The sequence below is a fragment of the Theropithecus gelada genome, chromosome 10 (genome assembly GCF_003255815.1).
Source record: "Theropithecus gelada isolate Dixy chromosome 10, Tgel_1.0, whole genome shotgun sequence".
In the NCBI taxonomy this organism is placed as follows: Eukaryota; Metazoa; Chordata; class Mammalia; order Primates; family Cercopithecidae; genus Theropithecus; species Theropithecus gelada.
This window is the reverse complement of record NC_037678.1, coordinates 14840262-14861157: the sequence shown is the minus strand read 5'-3', so window position 1 is coordinate 14861157 and position 20896 is coordinate 14840262. Positions and strand designations below refer to the sequence as shown.

Sequence of the window (20896 nt, the reverse complement as noted above, 5' to 3'; positions counted from 1 at the left end):
GTCCAATTGCTTGCTTTAAGTCTTTTAATATTTTAAAAGGAAACGGCTCCCAGCATGCTTGAGCAAGTTCTCTGGGCTCCTCAGCTGGCGAAATAATTACCAGAAACTGCCAAGCATTCAAATCCCCCATTTCTTGTGCCTGGCGAATGGATGCCTGGATTGTCCCCGTGCCATCATTTGTATTTGGACCGGCTCGTAGCATTCCTCTACCATAATTAACAGGTGGGCAGGCCTGGATCATTCCCTCATCCTAATTGGCTGTTGGAGAAGCCAGAAGTTTCCCTTCGCCATAGTTACTGGCGGCGCCTGCAACAATGGGAGCCCCAAGGCGCGTCTCAGTCTCCCCTTCCAAAAATTCCCAAGGCTGACCTGGGGGTGGCCATTCCAGACCTTCCCCTAAAGGCGCGGTAGGTGGCACGGTTTCTTTTATAAATTTTTGGAGATTAGCATACATACCTTCCGGTTTCTCGCCCTTTTTAAAACTAGACTGTCATGGTTCACTTTGCTGATAATTAGACTCCTGATTATTCAACTTTCCTATATCATCCTGAAACTCCTCCTTCTCCTCAGTGTGGAAGGGCTCCAGTGCCGTTTTAATTGCAGACCACACAGACCAAGCAGAGACGGGAATACCGCGGCCCTCTTGTGCTGGTTTTAAGTCTGATCCGACCTTATCCCAATCTTTTACATTCATGGTTCCATATTCCGGGAACCAAGGAGAATACTTGTCTACCAGATGGAACAAAGATGTGAGATTTTGGGTACTCACAATTACCCCTTCGCGGCGCAGTAACTGCTGCACAAAGCTTAAGTAATTAGCGAACTTACTCTCAGCCTGACCCATATTTTCCCCAGGTTTCCCTGGAATTCTCTGAGCGCCCTACTCAGCCTAGAGCTTGAAGTGAAAACCTACTCAGGAGTCCTTTGTCGGTCGTCCTCCGCTTTCCACGCTCTAGTGTTCCTTCACTGGATTATTTGTAGAGATAATGGGGAGCCCCGCGTTGGGCACCAGAGAGCAGCCTGGGCAAACGAGGGAGACCCCTGTTTCTACCAAAAAAAATATAGCCAGGTGTGGTGTCGCGCGCCTGTAATCCCAGCTACTCCATGAGAAATCAGACAAAACCTGGCACCAGAGACTGATTTTCTTCTAAAACGCTTTCTCCAAAATATTTTTAAAACAAAAGGGGGAAATTGGAAAGGAAAATATTTTGGGACCCCCAAATCACTAAGATAAAGGGAAAAGTCAATCTGGGAACTGCTTAGGGCAAACCTGCCTCCCATTGTATTCAAAGTCATCCCCTGCTCACTGAGAAGAATGCATATCTTATTGCCTCCTTTGGAAAGGCTCATCAGAAACTCGGAAGAATGCAACCGTTCGTCTCTCACCTATCTGTGACCTGGAAGCCCCCTCCTGGCTTCGAGTTGACCCACTTTTGCTTCAGGTTGTACCGGATCAAACCAATGTTCCTCTTACATATGTTGATTGATGTCTTCTGTCTCCCTAAAATGTATAAAACTGTCAGATACAGTCAGTTTCGCTTCCAGGGTTTGGCATGTTAACGTTCTTGTTTTTTGTTCTGGAACTCAACTTTCTTGTTCTCCATGCCTGCTTGCCCTTGGTTACTGTAAACAACCTTCCAGTCAGTTCTAATCAATAATTCACATCTGTTCCCTTGGTTACCTGCTCTGCACCCATTTCTCCCTTCGAAACCACACGTCCCACCGTTGTAACTCACATCCCCCTTTCCCCTTCCTTATTTGGGAAAATATTCACAAATAGCCAAACGGGTCAGTTTAGATCTTGAGGTCTGGCCCCAGCCCATGCCAGAGGTAGGGATTGCGTTAGGAATAAAAACCCCTGCTTTCCTTTGTTCAGTGTGCTCTTGCGATTGTGATGGATGCGAGCAGCAGGCTTCCGCAGAAGTAAATTGCGTTGCTGAGAAAACTTTCGCTTGAGTGCTTGTTTCACTTTGCGGCACCGAGCATTTATCTCCAGCAAAACCAAGCTGTGCTCTGACCACCTTGGGCAACTGTCATCAGGACATCCTGAGGCTGTGTCATGCACAAGTATCCCCAACCTTGGCAAAATAAACTTGCTAAATACTCGTATCCCCAAATGCTTAGGGAGACTGATTTGAATAATCATAAAACCCCGAGGCTGCACTCCAGCCTGGGCGACAGAGCAAGACTCCGTTTCAGAAAAATAAAATAAAATAAAATAAAATAAAATAAAATAATAAAATACTCCGGTCTCCCGCACAGCCGACTCTTGCGTGAATTACTCTTTCTCTATTGCTATTTCTCCGTCTTGAGAAATTGGATCTGTCTAGGTAGCGGGCAAGGTGAACCCACTGGGCAGTTACAGAATTGTCATTACATTGCTTGCAATTTTATATGTGTGTATATATATATATATAAAATGCACAAATAGCTATAACCTTGTATACAAGGTTAAATATGAATGTCCTCCTTGCATGGTCAGATCCCAGCGCAGGAAGTACGCACCCCCTACAAACTGCTAGGCCAAAACGGTCATTCTGGCCTCATCCAGCCTCACGTGAGAATGCAATCTCCTGTCACTCAGGGCCTGAGGGGGCGGGGCCTGAGGGGGCGGGGCCTGAAGCCCCGTACAATCAGGCGCGCTGGGGTGGGGACCCTTCAATCAGGCGCGCCGCCGGAAAGGAGAGGGCGGCTTCCGGGCTCTGGCTGGCGGGCGCTTTGTCTCGCTTTCGCCACAGTAGGCTCTTCCTGTTAGTCACCGCTGCTACTTCTTGACTCTGGGAGGCCCAGGTGGCTCTGCAGCAGCCTCTGCCACCCTGTGACCTGCGGGTATTGGGACATCCCTAGCTGACGCCAGGACACCCGGGAAGCAGAGGAATGGTGAGTGGACTGCGCCTGGCTTCCCGAAGTGGGGAAGAAGGCTAGTTGAAACCTCCTGGAACCAGCCATCGGCTGCGGAACCTGCGGACCGAGTCGCCGGGCGCAGCCGGGCCTCAGTCCCCTTCTGTGCAGAGCCGGGCGGGGCGGGCAGCGGGACCCCTGCGTCCGGTCTGTACCTGTGGGCGCCACTTCGGCCGGCCGGAGCCCTCTCGGGAACCCCGCGCCTCCCCCACCCAGGTAGTGCGGTGACCACCAGAGGGTGATCCGGGAGAGCCCCGACTCGGTGTGCGGGATTCCAGCGTGGGAGGAGCTGTGGTTCATGGAGCTTCCAGTCCTACCTTTCTCCCCTTGAAATTAACCTGAGGTTTTGTTAAAACGTTAAACGGTGTGTTTGAGCAAACGGCGAATCATAAACCGGGTACCGCAGTCATGGTTTGTGGTTTGGGGTCCACAGGAGGGGCGTAAATGAGAGGCTTTGATAAGGTTAATGAGGAAGCTAATGAGAGGCTAAATGAGAGGCTTTAATAAGGTTAATGAGGAAGCAAACCATATATATATAAAATATATATTATATATTATACAATACATATATTTTATATAATATATAATAATATAATATCTTATATTGTATAGTATATATAACATATGTATTTTATATATATATATTTTTTGAGACAGAGTCTTGCCCTGTCGTCAGGCTGGAGTGCAATGGTGCAGTCTCAGCTCACTGCAACCTCTGACTCCCGGGTTCAAGCGATTCTTCTGCCTCAGCCTCCCAAGTAGCTGAGCTTACAGGCGCCCACCACCACGTCCAGCTAATTTTTGTATTTTTGGTAGAGACAGGGTTTTGCCATGTTGGCTAGGTTGATCTCGAACTCCTGACCTTAATTGATCGCCCGTCTAGGCCTCCTAAAGCGCTGGGATTACAGGCGTGAGCCACCTTGGCCAAAATGTTTCTGTTTCCAAACATTTTACATGAGAGGAAAGCAGGGAATAAATCATCTGACACTCTACTGTAAAAAAAAAATCTTTGTGCCTCTCTTCATCTTTCCTAAGTGTACATATTACCAAAATGTCTTTAGGTTGAGGTCCCCCGGTGAAAACTTTACAGGGTGTTGTGTCCTCAGCCACCCTCCTGTCTTTTCCTAGTCCTGGTATTTTAGAACTGTCTGGGGATGACCCAGGATACCCACAGTGGCCATGTCTATTGGAGGGTCTAGTGAGTATCAGCCCCGGGGTCATCTCATCGCCAGGGACAGCCTGAGATAGGGGGTAGAGTCTCTCAGGGGAGCAGCTGGATGCTCTTGGCCTTAGAGGAATCTCCTGGTATAGTTTCATCTAAAATGGTGACCCCTTAGGGTCATTAAAATTTTAGGATATTAAAATTAATGGACAATACAATGTAATGTCATGAAAGTTAGGTCATTAAAACTGTTGCTCCAGCTGGAGTTTTTATTCCTCGGAGACACATTGATGGTCTGCCAATGGGATGCTGATACTGAGAGGAAAAGGCAGAAATGATTTCTGCTCTCTAGATAGTCTCAGACTTGTGAAGAGAGAAAAATTGTCCCAAAGGACAAGGAAAACCCGCCCCAGAGAGGATGTGCAAGAACCTGAATATTAAAATGCACTTAAAGGCACACAGGAGGACAAAGAGCAGTGCCAGTGCCTCCTAGGAGGTCACTGAGTACTTTACTGAACAGGATGTGTGTCCAGAGGAAGAGGAATAGAATGGCCTGCCGTGACACTTAGAAAGGTCTGTGTTGGAGTCAGCACTGCCTCTCCCTGAGTTTGTTACCTTGAAAAGGCTTGTCCGCTTATTGGCCTTTCAGTTTTTCATTGACTGTAAGATACATTTTGTCAGTACAGCTTGAAAGGTAAAAATACTATTTCCAAAGAGGCAAGGTAAAAGGATGTATTTTATTTGCTAGAAATTCGTATTTATTTCTTCCCCAGAGTGAGTGTAGTAAGTTTTAAAGGTCTGTTCTTTTTAAGGGTAATTTCAAATGGAATTGTAGGACTTAGCTTTGTAAATGCTACTGGTGAAATAAAAGTGTGATAGATAAATTGATGATTTACAAAGATTCACCAAAATGTCAGTTCCCCTCTTGTAGCATGGTGAAGAATTTATGACACTGGACACATCTGTATCCTCTTATCTGGATATCTGAGGGTCTTTTTTGTTGTTTTTTGTTTTTTGTAGACACTGTCTTGCTCTGTAGCCCGGCTGGAGTGCAGTGGCGCCATCTTTGCTTACTGCAACCTCCGCCTCCCGGGTTCAAGTGATTCTCCTGTGTCAGCCTCCCGCGTATCTGGGATTATAGGCACCCACCACCACACCCAGCTAATTTTTGTATTTTTAGTAAACACGGGGTTTTAGGCCTGGCAGGGTGGCTCATGCCTGTAATCCCAGCACTTTGGGAGGCCAAGGTGGGCGCATCACGAGGTCAGGAGTTCCAGACCAGCCTGGCCAACATGGTGAAACCCTGTCTCTACTAAAAATACAAAAAAATTAGCTGAGCGTGGTGGCAGGCACCTGTAATCCCAGCTACTCGGGAGGTTGAGGCAAGAGAATTGCTTGAACCCAGGAGGTGGAGGTTGCAGTGAGCCAAGATCTTGCCACTGCACCCCAGCCCAAGCGGCAACGCGAGACTCCGTCTCAAAAAACAGACAAACAAACAACAAAAAGACGGGGTTTTGCCATGTTGGCCAGGCTGGTCTCAACCTCCTGACCTCAGGTGATCCCCTGCCTCAGCCTCCCAAGGTGCTGGGATTATAGGCGTGAGCCACCACGCCCGGCCCACTCTATTTTCTTTTTATTCCCTAAATTTTAATATGTTTGAGTTTGTCTGTTCCTTTATCACTTTTTTCTTACATAAAAAAAAAATTCTGCCTAATCCTTGATAAAAAAAAACTTCCTGTGACTTCTGAAAGTGTTCTGGTTTTATCTTTCATATTTGATATATAATAAGTTGACTATTGTTCATAGAGTAGAGAAGGATGCAATGCATTTTCCCAAGTAGATGCCAGCCTGGTTTGCCTCATATTTTAAAGTGCATGTGATTTCTTTTTCTATTCTACAGTGCCTACTCTATCATTCCTCAACTTTCCATATAAATGCTGGGTCATTAAGACTTTTTTTTCCCTTGGTCTGCTTGCTCATCTCTGCTAATACTGTGCTGTCCTGAATATTTTCATTTGAAAATCTTAGAAGTATGTTAGACAAGCCATCACTCTTTTTTTAGACGACTAAAAATCATTAGACATTTGTCATTTTTACTACATATGAAAAAGTAGTTTTTCTTGCCTAAAAAAACCTGATTTGGGAATTTATGTGATTTCATAGGAATAGCATCTGGAAGTGGTGACATTAATGTCATTTTAAAAAACATGTGTCATATTTCCTTTTATTCCTTTCTGCCTTGACATTGTGCAATAGAAATTGAAAAAATTGTTGTATTAGTATTGTTAAATATCAATTATTTGTTTTATTTACTACTCAATTAAATTTAATAAGCCTATTCTCTTTTGGTGTAATCACATGGAATGGGTTCAACTCCCCAGTTAACAAGTGACAGCACATGTACAATATTGTCTACCAGGGAAATTCACTGAACACTTACTTTCAGACTGTGTTTTGGTGTCTAGTTCCCTAAGCACCACTGCAGTGACACAAAATAATAGACCTTCAGCAGAAGTAGTTTTGGCAAATATATTGCGTAAGCCATTTAGAGACAGTGAGTCGTTCTTATCACCTAGGTTGGTGGAATCCCTTTCAAAATGTAAGTTACTAATACAAACAAAGATTGAACTTTGGGAGCAGGCATTTTTAAGAACAAGTAGTCTCAGGACTGATAATATTAACTCCCTTATGCACATCAGGTAGGACTTTATTATGACAGATACTAGAAATGTACAAAGTGAAGTTAAAAGGTAACTCCTAGCAGCACATCTTACTCCCTGGATTCTCTAATGAGATGGTTGTTTCTCCTTTGCTGTTGCCTTTTTGAATAGTTCAATTCTAGCATTAGTACTGCTGTGTGGGAGGGAGTATGTGTGAACAGAGTAAGAGTTGTGACAATCAAGTCATAGAATAAATGCTTGGAAATTTTAGAATCATGTAAACAGCTTATGAATTGAGTATAGATTCCCAGTGCTGTCAGTCTCACCCATCCTTCTATCCACATGTGTGGAATGTTCTAGGACTCCGTGGCTTTTGCGGATGTGGCTGTGAACTTTTCCCAGGAGGAATGGGCTTTGCTAGATTCTTCTCAGAAGAATCTCTGCAGAGAAGTGATGCAGGAAACCTGCAGGAACCTGGCTTCTGTAGGTGAGAATGACAACACATTTCACTTAATTACAGAAGTATTTCCCTATCATCAGTGCTATTTGTGATTTGGAATGTGGCAAGGGAATGATTTGGTGAATAAATCAGGCATGGGCACGGTGTACAATGAACATGAAATCTAGTAATGTTTCTATAGCTTGTAATAATTCATGATAATTTTGTGGGTCTGCAGTTTAGGAAACAAATGGAAAGACCAGAATATTGTAGATCACTTCGAAAAACCTGGGAAAGATATAAGATAATTTGCACTGAGAAGAGGAAATAAAGTCCTCTGAAGGAATCTTAGCATGTCATGAACTTAAAAACAAGCAATCAAAACAAGTAAGGGTCACTTGAAATTTCTTTCTTTTTAGAAAAATTTCACCCAAAATGTAACGTACTTCAGTGTAGCAGTCAGTGTTTGGAAAACAGTTTACTTGAAAATAGTACTACAAGAGTGTATATGAATGTTACTATTTTGGTCATAGCCATGCAGGTGGTAGCTGTGTTTTCAGTAGTAACCCATTTGCTTTCAAATAATTCAGTCATGGGAAAAAAAAAAATGCGTTTTCCCTGGTATTGGTAGCAGTGTAAGTCCAAGACCTATTAATAAGTAGAAAGTTATTAAACCAATAATAATGTGCTTGTCATTTTTTTATAGAAATCATGTGGTACAGAGATTGTGTGAAAGCAAAGAAGGTAGTCAGTATGGATAAGTTGTCAGCCAAATTCCAAATCTTGATCTGAATGAGAACATTTCTACTGGATGAAAACAATGTAAATGCAGTATTTGTGGAAAAGTCTTTGTACGTCATTCCCTCCTTAATAGGCCTTAATAGGCACATCCTGGTTCACTCAGGATACAAACCATACGGAGAGAAGCCATATAAATGGGAACAGTGTGAGAAATTCTTCATTTCTGTTCCAGGTGTCAGAAGACATGTGGTAATGCACAGTGGAAATCCAGCTTATAAATGTACGCTATGTAGGAAAGCTTTTCATTTTCTCAATTCAGTTGAAAGACATCAGAGAACTCACACAGGAGAAAAACCCTATCAATGTAAACAATGTGGTAAAGCGTTCACTGTTTCCAGTTCTTGTCTAATACATGAACGAACTCACACTGGAGAGAAACCCTACGAATGTAAGGAATGTGGGAAAACATTCAGATTTTCTTGTTCTTTTAAGACGCGTGAAAGGACTCACACTGGAGAAAGACCCTATAAATGTACCAAATGTGATGAAGCCTTCAGCTGTTCCACTTCCCTTCATGACCATGGAAGCGTTCATACTGGAGAGAGACCCTATGAATGTAAACAGTGTGACCAAGTCTTCAGTCGCGTCAGTTCCCTTCACCTCCACGAACGAATTCATACTGGAGAAAAACCCTATGAATGTAAGAGATGCGGTAAAGCCTACACTTGTTCCAGTCACCTTACTCGCCATGAAAGAAGTCATGATATAGAGGCTGGGTGTAGTGACTCAGCCTATAATCCCAGCACTTTGGGAGGCCAAGGTGTGTGTGTATTGAGCCCAAGAGTTCATAACCAGCCTGGATTAAAACAATGTGAAACAACCTGGGCAACATGGTGAAACCCCGTCTCTACAAAAAATAAAATAATGCCGAGTGTGGTGGCTCATGCCAGCTACTCGGGAGGCTGAGGCAGGAGAATGGCGGGAACCCGGGAGGCGGAGCTTGCAGTGAGCCGAGATTGCACCACTGCACTGCAGCCTGGGCGACAGAGCGAGACTCTGTCTGAAAAAAAAAAAAAAAAAAAGAAAATAATTAGCTGGGCATGGTGGCACATTTCAGTTGTCTTAGTTCTTTTTCAAGGACATAAAAAGCCACGGGGGGTTGTGGGGAAGCCCTGTGCATGCGGATCACAAGGTCAGGAGATCGAGACCATCCTGGCCAACATGGTGAAACCTTGTCTCTACTAAAAATACGTAGATTAGCTGGGTGTGGTAGCATATGCTTGTAATCCCAGCTACTCAGGAGGCTGAGGCAGGAGAATCACTTGAACCCAGGAGGCGGAAGTTGCAGTGAGCCGAGATTGTGCCACTGCACTCCAGCCTGGCGACGAGTGAGACTCCATCTCAAAAATAAATAAATAAATAAAGCCCCTTGAATGTAAGAAATGTGCTAAAACATTTACTCTTTCCCATTCCCTCATAAACACGAAAGAGCTCACACTGCAGAGAAACCTTAAGAATGTAGGAAATGTGGTCAAGTCTTCAGATTTTCCTGTTTTTGAAGATTTGGGAGGACTCAGAGTGGAGAAAAGCCTTTTGAATCTAAATTTGTGGTAAGGCCTTCAGTTGTGTTAGTCCCATTTGAAGACATCAGCTCATTCCTGAGAAAAACCCTATGAATGTCCAGAACATGGGAATGCTTCATTTCTCTCATACCCACTCAAGGACATATGAAAATGCACACTGTAGCTGGCTGGACCTTGTAAATACAAGAACGTGCACAGGATTAAAACTCTTAATAGTTTAGAAACTGCAAGAATACTTTCAGTTTTAACATTTGCTTGAAGTATGTGAAAACTCCCACTGGAAAGAAGTTCTATAAGTGAAGCTTTTCTAATTTGGAAAGCCTGATGTGAATTAGTTATTGTGCAGTGCTTGAAAAAAATGTATGAAATGTTACACAAGTTGCAAGTATATTGTTTTTATCAGTGGCTCATACTTAAAGAGGCTTGAGTATGCATTTCACCTTGTTTTGCAGGGAAACCTTGAGGTGAGAGTTCTGTAAATGCCCTTCAGGCAGTAGTACTTGAATTTCATAGATAATGATATTTTCTTAAGTTTGTTGGTAGAATTGTTGTCTATTCATTTGATAATGTGCTGGATTCATGGTTGAACTTTGATGTTTTTCTAATACGTACAAAAAAATACAAAAATTAGCTGAGGGTGGTGGTGCACGCCTGTGGTCCCAGCTACCTGGGAGGCTGAGGCAGGAGGGTCACTTGAGTTTGGGAGGTTGAGGCTGCAGTGAACCAAGATCGCACCACTGTACTCCAGCCTGGGCGATAGAGGGAGACCTTGTCTCAAAACAAACGAGAAGCTGGAAGAAAATGAATATTGCAAAGCACTTACATAGATCTGAGGCCTTTTACATGCAAGGTTATTTGTGAGGATTATGAGATATCATAAAGGCAGGTAGGGTTAGCTCCATTTTACAGATGGAGAAGCTGAGGCTTAGAGGTGAAAACTTGCCCTGCAATACAGGATTCAGACCCCAGTAAGCCTACCTGAAAAGCCCTTCCCAGCATATTATGTTGTCCGTAGAGGGAAAAGATGAGCAAAGAATGGGGACTTTTCAAGAATTCATGTAGAATGTCAATGATCGAGTCATGTGTAGGTATCTTGAGTCTGGCAATATAAATGACTAGTTGTGCAGAAGCAAAATACCACATTTCCTGCTCCAGCAGAACTGCAGGATTCTCCAACCACAAGCATGACTCATGGTTGGAGTGCACACTCTGGATAATATAGATTTCAAATTCCAGCGTATGATGAAGATATGAGAAATGTAGTTATTTACTTATTTATTGAGGCAGGGTCTCGCTTTGTTACCCAGGCTGGGATGCAGTGGCATGATCTCACCTCACTGCAACCTCCACCTCCCAGGTTCAAGTGATCCTCCTGCCTCAGCCTCCCTAGTAACTGGATTACAGGAGCCCACCACCACGCCCAGCTGATTTTTGTATTTTTAGTAGAGGTGAGGTTTCACCATGTTGGCCAGGCTGGTCTTGAACTCCCGACCTCAGGTGATCCACCTATCTCGGCCTCCCAAAGTGCTGGGATTACAGGTGTGAGCCACCGTGCCCAGCCAGATAAGGGAAATTTATACAGGAGGTTATAAAGCCTTATCGATGTTCCAACTTATTTTCTGGGTTTCATGTTCTGAGAACAATTACCAACCATCTCAAATTCTGGGGTCATCAAAGCTCCGCAGTTTTGTTGCTGCTTGCTTCCAGACTTTTTTTTTTTTTTTTTTTTTGAGACGGAGTCTCGCTGTGTCACCCAAGCTGGAGTGCAGTGGCGCAACCTCAGCTCACTGCAAGCTCTGCCTCCCGGGTTCACGCCATTCTCCTGCCTCAGCCTCCCCAGCAGCTGGGACTACAGGCACCCGCCACCGCGCCCGGCTAATTTTTTTTTTTTTTTCCTGAGAGAGAGAGTCTCATTCACTTTGTCACCCAGACTGGAGTGCAGTGGCGTGATCTTGGCTCAGTGAAACCTCCACCTCCCAGGTTCAAGTGATTCTCCTGCCTCAGCTTCCTGATTAGCTGGGACTACAGGCTTGCACCACCATGCCCAGCTAATTTCTGTATTTTTGGTAGAAACGGGATTTCACCATGTTAGCCAGACTGGTCTTGAACTCCTGATGTCAAGTGATGTGCCTGTTTCCGTCTCCCCAAGTGCTGAGATTACAGGTGTGAGCCACTGCGCCCGGCCTCTTCAAGGAGACTTTGAAGCCTCTGGAGAGGCACCTGCAGGTCCCAGTTTGGACATGAGCATCTCCAGCCCAGAGAGGGTCTCAGTAAAGAAACCCCGCTGAGGATGGGCCAGCACCCCCAGGTGATGCAACTCCGTGGGTTTCTCCTGGGCATCACTACCTATCGGGAGAACCCGCCCCCAATGTTTAACGTGGGTTCTTTTCTATTTCCCAAGTGTCTCAGCTGGGTTGAGAAATAAAGGGAAAGAGCACAAGAGAGATAAATGTAAAGCTGGGTGTCTGGGGGAGACATCACATGTCGGCAGGATCCGTGATGCTCCCCGAGCAACCAGCAAGTTTTTATTAGCGATTTTCAAAAGGGGAGGGAGTGCACGAATAGGGTGTGGGTCACAGAGATCACATACTTCACAAGGTAATAAAATATCACAAAGCAAGTAGAGGCAGGGCGAGATCACAGGACCACGGGATGAGGTGAAATTAAAATTGCTAATGAAGTTTCGGGCACGCATTGTCATTGATAACATCTTATCAGGAAACAGGGTTTGAGAGCAGATAGCCTGTCTGACCAAAATTTATTAGGTGGGAATTTTTGTCCACCTGATAAGCCTGGGAGCACTGTAGGAGACCGGGGCTTATTTCATCCCATCGGCTTCGGCTTTGACCATAAAAGACGGGTCGCCTTAAAAAGGGGCCGTCTATAAGCCTACCTTCAGGGCGCATTCTCTTTCTCAGGGATGTTCCTTGCTGAGAAAAAGAATTCGGCGATATTTCTCCTATTTGCTTATGAAAGAGGAGGAATATAGCTCTGTTCCGTCTGGCTCACTGACGGCCAGTTCAAAGTTACCACTCTTGTTCCCTGAACATCGCTGTTATCCTGGTCTTTTTTTAAGATGCCCAGATTTCATATTGCTCAAACACACATGCTCTACAAACAATTAGTGCAGTTCATACTGGTCTATGAGGCGACATTCATCCTCCTCAGCTTACAAAGAAGATTTCGGGATTAAGAGATTGAAGTAAAGACAGGCATAGGAAATCACAAGGATATTCATTGGGGAAGTGATAAGTGTCCATGAAATCTTCACAATTTATGTTCAGAGATTACAGTAAAGACAGGCATAATAAATTATAAAAGTATTAATTTGGGGAACTAATAAATGTCCATGAAATCTTCACAATTTATGTTCTGCCGCGGCTTCAGCCGGTCCCTTCGTTCAGGGTCCCTGACTTCCCGCAACACATCCCCTTTTCCCCTTTCAGACTCCTCCGGGTTGTTTGGCCTGGGAGCTGATGATGTAAGTGCATTTTTCATTGCAATGAGATCTTAGGGCTCTGTAGGACTTTGACAAAGAGTTAGGCCTGTGAGTGCTGTCAGACACTGGCCTGGAAGGTCTGGGGTCTCCCTGGTGTGCAGAGGGCAGGTCTTCACCATGTGATGACGCTTCACAGCCTGGGAAGGGCGTGTCTATCATTGCGCTTTTAATTTGCACTTGCCTAATTGTAAATTACATACTATCACACTGGTCTTTAAGCAAAAAAAAAAAAAAAAAAAAAAAACCCACAAATTACAGTCACACACTGCATAACGACATTTTGGTCAAAGATGAACTGCATATACAATAGTGCTCCCATAAAATTATAATGCAGTTTTTTTTCTTTCTGAGATTGAGTCTCACTCTGTCACCCGAGCTGGAGTGCAGTGGTACGATCTCAGCTCACTGCAACCTCTGCCTCCTGGGTTCAAGTGATTCTCCTGCCTCAGCCTCCCAAGTAGCTGGGATTACAGACATGCGCTACCACACCCGGCTAATTTTTTATTTTAGTACAGACAGGGTTTCATCATGTTGGCCAGGTTTGTCTCAAACTCCTGACCTCAGGTGATCCGCCAGCCTCGACCTCCCAAAGTCCTGGGGTTACAGGTGTAAGCCACCTTGCCCAGCCCATTTTAATCTTTTATATCATATTTTTACTGTCCCTTTTCTATATTTAGAGATGTTTAGAGACACAAATACTTACCATTGTGTTACAGTTGCCTGCAATATTCGGTACAAGCGCGTGCTGTACAGGCCTGTAGCCTGGGAGCAATGGGCCATACCACGTAGCCTAGGCATGGAATAGGCCAGACCACCTAGGTTTGTGTAAATACACTCTGTGATGTTTGTGCAATGATGAAATTGCCTAAGGATGCGTTTCTCAGAATGTATCCCCTTCGTTAGGTGATGAATGACTGCACTAATGAGGTTGAGCATCTTTTCAAATATTTACTGGCCATTGGATATCTTTTGTCAAGTACCTATTCAAGTTTCTCAATCACTTTTCTATTGAACTATTTATCTTCTTCTTAATAATTATAGGAGTGCTTCATGTTTGCTGGAAATGGGCCTTTTGTTGATCAAGGGACTGTTCAGTAACGAGAGTGAAGGAGGAGGGTGGAGAGTGGTGCGGGGCCTCTCATCAAGCCATGGAAACCACAGAAAAAGCCCTTGGCCTTAGCCTGAGAGCCATGGTGCCCTGGAGGAGGGTTTCTTACCACCTGACTATTCTGTTCTCTTCAAGACTGACAGCATCCGTGTCATTTGGGAGTTCGGTTAAAAATACAGAATTCCGGCTGGACGCGGTGGCTCATGCCTGTAATCCCAACAGTTTGGGAGGCCAAGGCAGGTGGATCATTTGAGGTTAAGAGTTCGAGGCCAACCTGAGCAACATAGTGAAATCCCATCTCTACTGAAAATACAAAAAAATTAGTTGGGCATGGTGGCACACACTTGTAGTCCTAGCTACTTGGGAGGCTGAGGCAGGAGAATTGCTTGAACCCAGGAGACAGAGGTTGCGGTGAGCCAAGATCGCACCACTGCACTCCAGCCTGGGAGACAGAACAAGACTCCATCTCAAAAAGAAAAAAAAAAAGAAATGGAGACCAGCCTGGCCAACATGGTGAAACCCTGTCTCTACTAAAAATACAAAAATTAGCTGGGAATGGTGGCATGCACCTGTAGTCCCAGCTACTTGGGAGGCTGAGGCAGGAGAATCGCTTGAACCTGAGACGTGGAGGTTGCAGTGAGCCGAGATTGCAACACTGCACTCCAGCCTGGGCAGCAAGAGCGAAACTCTGTCTCAAAAAAAAAAAAAAAAAAAAAAAGACAGAATTCCAGGCCCTGTCCTGTCCAAGACCTCCTGAAACACAATCAGCAATTTGATAAGGTCTCCAGGGAATCATTTACACGGTCGTCTGGGCAGTGCTGGTTTGTCAAGAACCTTCAGGGTCACATCTGTGCTCTTCACAAACATTGCTTGGATTAAAAAGGGCAGAAGGGGCAGAGCTGTCCATGGTCATGGTTCTGTTCCAAGGTAAATATACGCTTTCCTCTGTGCTGATTTTTTCTGATGAGAAGACCAGAATATTTATGCAACTCCCTTGAGTGGTTATATATTTATAGGGGCAGGCAGTGGTCAACAGTGGCCCGAACCCTTGGACTCCTTGCTCAAAGCTGCCTCAGCTCATCTGCCTGAAATTCCAGTTACTGTCACGTGCAGACCCATACAGGAACAAAATGTGGATCTCTCGAGGTAGCTACCCAGCGCCCACAGACTGTGACAACAGGGGGTGACCCAGGTAAGTACTTCAACCGAATGAACTTTAATTTCCTTGGCTACACAATGCGAGTAACAAATGTGCTTACCTTCAATGTTATTTTGAGTGGTACATGAGAAAATGGATGTCAAGTCTTTTTTTTTTTTGTTAAATGATATGTCAGTCAAAAGATTAGTGTGGATGGTGGTTACCACGGGTGGTGGACTTGAAATGACCTGTGTTCACTTCCTTTTGCTTATCAAAGTGTTGACATTTGTTATCAAGAACATGCAAAACGTGTATGCAGGTTTCGAATAAAAAGCTAAAAAGATATCATCTTTATCAGTATCTAGATAGATTCTAACAAGCAAAACTAAGATAGTATTATGAATCAAAATGTCTTTTCTTCTATGCTCTGAAGAACTAATAGCATGTCAAAAAAATTATACTAAGGTATAAAACACACAAAATTTTCACACACACACACTTCTGAGAGTTTCTATTTTCATGGCTATTGTAGGCGCCAGTCTGTTGTTTCTGTGCTGAATGTTCTGGAAAGTCTGACGCCAACATGCTTGGTTGCTCAAGAAATTCCTTTGTTGTATCTGAAATCTAGTAACTTCCTTACATTTTGCCTGCTGCCACCATTCAGCAACCATTTTTCCTGGGACCTACTGTGCTCTCTTATATCTAGAAATATTTCTTGAATTTTATCTTCAAATATTTGTTCTGTTCACATTTTCCAGTTTTCTTCTTTGAGGATTCCAAGGAGCATATGTTGGCATTAGCAAAATTCCTACCTTTTCCATATGTTTTTGTTAAACTTTTTCTCAGCACTTTATTTTAACTTCATCCCTGTCTTCTATGTCTTTTTCTTAATAGTGTCTGTTTTCTCTTGTATAAAATCCAATGAGCATTGATTTTTTGTAATGAGTTTATTTTTCTGTTCTCTTCTTTCCTAAGCTCCACCAGCTTCCATTTACTTTCCTCCTGTTACCTTGCCATGTTTCCTCTGAGCCCTCACATCTCTGTTTTATGCTCTTACATTGTAGGGGAAATTGCTTCACCAACTTTAATAAAATTAATTATAGAAGAATGATAGTTTCCATCAGCTTGCTGGCAGCACATTTCTGGTGAGTGTTCTTTATCTGCCCTTTGTTTTTGCTGTTGTTGCTGTCTGTCTTTAGGTCTTTCTGGTTTTTTTTTTTTTGTTTGTTTTTTTGAGACAGGGTCTTGCTCTGTTGCCCAGGCTGGAGTGCAGTGCTGTGATTACGGCTCACTGCAGCCTCAATCTCCCAGGCTCAAACAATCCTCCTACCTCAATCTCCCAAGTAGCTGGGCTACAGGTGTGCACCACTACACCTGGCTAATTTTTTTCTTTTTTATTCTTTTTTTTTTTTTTTTAAATAGAGACAGGATCTCACTTTGTTGCCCAGGTTGGTCTTGAACTTCTGGGCCCAAGCGATCCTCCCGCTTTGGCCTCTTTAAGTGTTAGCATCACAGGTGTGAGCCACCTCACCCAATCCCTTTTTGTCTATATACTTAAATGCCTATAAATGTGTGTGTGTGTGTGTGTATATATATATTCATTTTAATTATAGTGAAATATATATAACCTAAAGTTTTCTATTTCAAGCATTGTTAAATGTACAGGTCAGTGGCATTAGGTGCACTCACATTGTTGTGCAGCCATGGCCACCACCATCTACAGAACTCTTGCAAAACTGAAACTTTGCCCCAAGTAAACATAACTCCTCATTCCCCTCCCCCAGCCCCTGGCAACCGCCACTCCTCTCCCTAGCTTCATGAATTTGACTACCCTAAGAATCCCATATGAGGGGAATCCTACAGCATGTGTCCTTTTGTGAGTGGCTTATTTCACCTAGCAGAATGTCTTTAAGGTTCATCCATGCTGTAGCATGGGTCAGAACTTCCTTCTGGCCAAGCACCGTGGCTCAGGCTTGTAATCCCAACACTTTGGGAGGCTAAGGTGGGTGGATAACCTGAGGTCAGAAGTTCAAGGCCAGACTGGCTAACATGGTGAAACCCCGTCTCTACTAAAAATAAAAAGATATTAGCCGGGCATGGTGGCACATGCCTGTAATCTCAGCTACTCGGGAGGCTGAGGCAGGAGAATCGCTTGAAGCTGGGAGTGGGGGAGGTTGCAGTGAGCCAAGATCGTGCCATTGCACTCCAGCCTGGGCAACAATAGTGGAACTCTGTCTCAAACAACAACAGGCCGGGCTCGGTGGCTGACGCCTGTAATCCCAGCACTTTGGGAGGCTGAGCGGGTGGATCACGAGGTCAGGAGATTGAGACCATCCTGGCTAACACGCTGAAACCCCATCTGTACTAAAAATACAAAAAATTAGCTGGGCGTGGTGGCGGGCGCCTGTTGTCCCAGCTACTCGGGAGGCTGAGGCAGGAGAATGGCATGAACCCGGGAGGTGGAGCTTTGCAGTGAGCCGAGATCGTGCCACTGCACTCCCCTGCCTGGGCAACAGAACGAGATTCCGTCTTAAAAAAAAAAAAAAAAACAGGCCCGGTGCGGTGGCTGATGCCTGTAATCCCAGCACTTTGGGAGGCCGAGTCGGGTGGATCATGAGGTCATGAGATCGAGACCATCCCGGCTAACACGGTGAAATCCCATCTCTACTAAAAATACAAAAAATTAGCCGGGCGAGGTGGCAGGTGCCTGCAGTCCCAGCTACTCGGGAGGCTGAGGCAGGAGAATGCTGTGAACCGGGGAGGCGGAGCTTGTAGTGAGCCGAGACCACGCCACTGCACTCCAGCCTGGGCAACAGGCTGAGACTCCGTCTAAAAAAAATGTCCTTCTTTCTTGAGGAGGAATAATAGTTCATGATGTATATGTATCATCTTTTGTTCATCCATTCATCCATCAATGGACAGTTGGCTTGTTTCCATATTTTGGCTATTGTGAATAATTCTGCTATAACTATTGGTATACAAATATCTCTTTGAGACCCTGCTTTCAATTCTTTTGGGTATATATATATGGAGAAGTGGAATTGCTGGATCATATGTTAGTTTTATTTTTAATTTTTTGAGGAACCACCCTGTTGGTTCACACAGGGTGAAAAACGTGTTGTTTTTTATGGACCAGCTATCTTACACAGCAGCTGCATTGTTTTCCACTCCAACCAGCAATTCACAAGCATTCCAGCTTCTCCACAATATGTATCTCACCATGTTTTTCTTTCTTTCTTTCCCTCCCTCCTGTCCGTCCGTCCTTCCTTCCTTCCTTCCTTCCTTCCTTCCTTCCTTCCTTCCTCCCTCCCTCCCTCCCTCCCTCCCTCACGGAGTTTTGCTCTTGTCGCCCAGGCTGGAGTGCAGTGGTGTGATCTCAGCTCACTGCAACCTCTGCCTCCCAGGTTCAAGTGATTCCCCTGCCTCAGCCTCCCGAGTAGCTGGGTTTACAGGCGTCACCACCACACCTGGTTAATTTTTGTATTTTAGTAGAGACGGGGTTTGGCCATGTTGGCCAGGCTGGTCTTGAACTCCTGAACTCGGGTGATCCACTCGCCTCGGCCTCCCAAAGTGCTGGGATTACAGGCATGAGCCACCACACCCGGCTCATTTTTATTTTTTGGTAAGAGTCATCCGCATAAGCGTGAAGTGGTATCTCATGTGGTTTTCAAAATAATTATTATTTTTTAATTTTTTGTGGAGACAAAGAGTGTCACCGTTGTTGCCCAGCTTGATCTTGAACTCCTAACCTCAAGCGATCCTCCCACCTTAGCCTCCCAACATACTGGGATTACAGGCATAAGCCACCGTGCCTAACCTCATTGTGGTTTTCATTCGCATTTTCCTAATGATTAGAGACGATGGGCATCTTTTCACATGCTCATTGGCACATATTGGGAGAAATATCTATTCACGTCCTTTGTCCATTTTAAAAATTGGGGTGTTTTTGTTATTAATATTTTTTTTGTGTAGACCTTGTGTTGATGGCTTTTCTTCTTTTCATGGGCCAGTTACTTAGGGAAAATTAAATAGAAAAAAGCCAGGGCTGTGTTCTAGGATAGCAGAACTGTTCTTTATGACCTAGGCCTTCCACCTGAATTTCTAGTATATGTTTCTCCCCAGCAACGGAATTGGCAGTTTTCAGATTGTTCACAATGTGAGGTGTTTTCCCCTCTCTGCCTCAAAAACAAACTGCTTCCTACAAATATGACTTGTCTCACTGTGTTTCCTCATTTAGTCATATCTTCACTGCTTTGTGAAACCAATCCGGATTCACTGCCAACCTGTACACCTTAGTCTTACTATTTTGAACACAGAGTTTTATTGTTGCACTTTGGGGATACCCCTCACCTGAAATTTGCATTTATCAACATCCTCTCTCCTCTTCCTCCCAAAGCCCTGCTCATTCCCATTGCTTTCGGCATCCTTTTAATCTAGTTTATCTATTTCCCCTAGTCTCTAATAGATGGTATCTGTTTCATTTTCCTTGTTGCTTATGGGTAATTTTTGAAAGAAGAGAAATTGAGAATGTGATCCATTCATGTTCAAACCAGAAGTCTTTGCAAGCACTTCTGAGAGTTACTGTATTATGATGGAGACAGTGAGAGGCTTGACAGCAAAAGAAACAGATGCTGGGGTCCCTCCCTGCACCCTCTCTCTGGGGCAGCTTCCTCTGAGTTATTCCTCGACCCCTCCACCTAGCATTGGTGTTTCCCAGCTCCAGCCTCAGTGCTCTTCTCCTCTTCAAGCTCTCCATCCTCCATGGATTTTATGTTTACGAATTCCCATCTTGGAGTCACCAGGCCTCAGCTCCATATGGCACCCAGCCACTCATTGCCTCTCTGAATGACTGTGGGGTTGGTTTTCTTCTTTAGGAAGGGAAGCTGCATCTCTTCCGGGCCAGGATCCATTGTTACCTGCAGAGAGAGAAGCGCCAAGGGATCCTCAGAGACACCATGACTGCAGCGCCAACCAAAATCCACCCAGGTAATCTTCCCCTGTTCAGTAAGTTCTCTTGACCCCAGTTCACTGTCCCCACCTATGATGGGAGATGCTAGAGATTATGAAGTGACTTGAGGTACTGGATGTGGCTGTTCCCGGGTCCGAAAGTGAAGGTGAGGAACTAAAGTCCCTTTCCTGCCCTATTTCCCATGAGATTCTGCTCACGCTCCTCCTACAATTAGAGACCTGTCATCCTGGTTTCTTTAGCTATGGTGACTATACTTCATGAACCTCAGATCCGGATACATACTCAAGTCAGAATACAACATCTGTGTTGGCTGTAGTGGCCAAGCCTGTAATCCCAGCACTTTGGGAGGCTGAGGCAGGTGGATCACTTGAGGTCAGGAGTTTAAGACCAGCCTGGCCAACATGGTGAAACCCCATCTCTACTAAAGATACAAAAATTAGCCAGGCATGGTGGTGCACACCTGTAATCCCAGCTACTTGGAAAGCTGAGGCAGGAGAATCACTTGAACCTGGGAGGTGGAGGTTGTAGTGAACTGAGACTGCGCCACTGCATTCCAGCCTGGGTGACAGAGCAAGATTCTGTCTCAAAAAAAAAAACAAAAAACCTGTGTTATCCCTCCTGCGCCTGCAACTCCTTTTTTTTTTTTTTTTTTGAGACAAAGTCTGGCTCTGTCGCCCAGGCTGGAGTGCAGTGGTG

The 20896-nt window shown here is 44.6% G+C and overlaps 1 pseudogene; it reads left to right on the top strand.

Annotated features, from left to right (window-relative positions):
* The first annotated feature begins 2877 nt into the window (after nucleotides 1-2877).
* On the top strand, nucleotides 2878-20249 carry LOC112632367 (annotated as a pseudogene).
* Nucleotides 20250-20896: the final 647 nt, after the last annotated feature.